Source organism: Triticum dicoccoides, chromosome 5A, assembly GCF_002162155.2.
Source record: "Triticum dicoccoides isolate Atlit2015 ecotype Zavitan chromosome 5A, WEW_v2.0, whole genome shotgun sequence".
NCBI lineage: Eukaryota > Viridiplantae > Streptophyta > Magnoliopsida > Poales > Poaceae > Triticum > Triticum dicoccoides.
Window position 1 is genome coordinate 696577240 of NC_041388.1, and position 1872 is coordinate 696579111.

The following is a 1872-nucleotide window of genomic DNA, read 5'->3' on the forward strand; positions in this document are numbered from 1 at the left end:
CTCCTCCTCTCTCTTCCGCCTCCCTTCCCCTCCTCCCTACTTCGTATAATGTAGTTTTTTTTACTATTTTAGTACGTGTTTAAAATAATTAGTAAGTAAACTAATAAACTAATTGAACTAGTTTAGTTTTAGTAAGAACTAGTTGAATTAATAGAACTAATGTATTTTTAGTAAGAAAATTAATATAACTAGTTGAACTACTTTATTTTTAGTTTATTTATATTTATAGTAAGTTTATATTTAGTAAGAACTATTTGAATTAATAGAACTAGTTGAACATGTCACATTTGTTGTTATTTTTTTAGTTTAAGCAATTATTCCCGCATCGATGTTCGCTAGGGTTTTATTTATAGGGCTTTTGTTTTTGCAGAAATCAAGGAGCCCCTCCATCATCCCCGCCGTCGTCCCCGTCACCGACCCCCTCCGAACTCGAGGTGAGACCAGCCAAATCTCCATGTCAATATGAGTCCTATAAGATATGATGTAGATAAAAACATGTATATCTTGTGTTGCTCAAATAGGATATGTGGTTGCCCAAGTGGCCGGTCATGTTCATGTTACTTTGAGTGGCCTATGTTTTGCCGGAGTGTTGATTAATTTCCGTTACGGCAAATTTCAGGCGCTCGATATGTCTTGTTTTAGCAAAGGTCATGCCGGAATTTTCTGTAAATTTTGGCATTACTTATGCTAGAATATGTAGGAAATATCGAGTGGCCTGGATTTTCTAGAAAGATAATTAAATGATATTTCCGGTTGACTTTAAGTCTGCTGAGGCCGAAGAATCCCGACTGTTGCCGTGGGGTGTAATGTCGTACTCGTTTAGTACATATATTTAATTGTACAAGTTTAATATTTGAATTATGAACATAGGAAATGTCGTACTCGGACAACGAATGTCTCCCGGAGGAGTGGTCCTGGTGCCACGACGACCGGGATTTCTGCGACAGGCCTCACCTGGACGAAGATCGGTGCTTCAGCATTAAGCTCGAGGAGGCCTTCGATTGTGATACGGTAAGCTACGACGCAAAGTGTTTTTTCGTAATTAAGCTCAACTTCTACTACTTCAACGTGTAATTTTCGTCTTTTACAATTTGAATAGCTTATCCCATGCCATGCAAGACGCTATGTCTTGGAGAGGATGGGTTTTGAAGATCATGAGAGGAATGAAACAAAGAAAATTAACCTAAGGACCCATCATGGTATGGATTTTGAGGTAAATCTATTGTAACATCCCAAATTTTTAATTTGGAATGTTATACATTAGATCATCAATGCATATCATATTTCTTTTGCATTTTGGTTGATCCTAGAAATTCTACGCAACTCAATGACCCACGGAGAGAGTTGGGGATTTCGTTATTTTCATATTTGAATTTTCTCAAATTTTGAGAATAGGATCATTTGATTTTATTTATTTTATCATCAATTATTTCTATTACAAAACTATGAGAGAGGGAATAAAATGACTTTCCCAAAATAAAGAAATATTGAGGATTTAATAATAAAATCAAATAAAATTTTATTTCGGAGGTTTTCGGTGTTTTATTTGAATTTAGGAAAAAGTGCGTTTTCCAAAATTGCATATAGGTCACAAATAAATGTTCACCTTGTGAGGCTTGATTTTAGAAGCCCGTGAAAATTTATTTCGGAATTTTTGGGGTCCGTTTAGTATTTCTTTTTTATTCTTTTTCTTCCGAGCGGAATATTAAAAAAACCGCTGCGCGCTAACTGGGCCAAGGCCCAGCCGACGGCCCACCCCGTCGCCTGCCGTCTCCCTCCAGGAGACTGGAGCCGCCGCCGCCGCCCGAGTCCGGCTCGGAGCCGCCCCGCCGTGCCCCTTCCCCAAGGCAGCACACCCCCCCTCCTTAAATA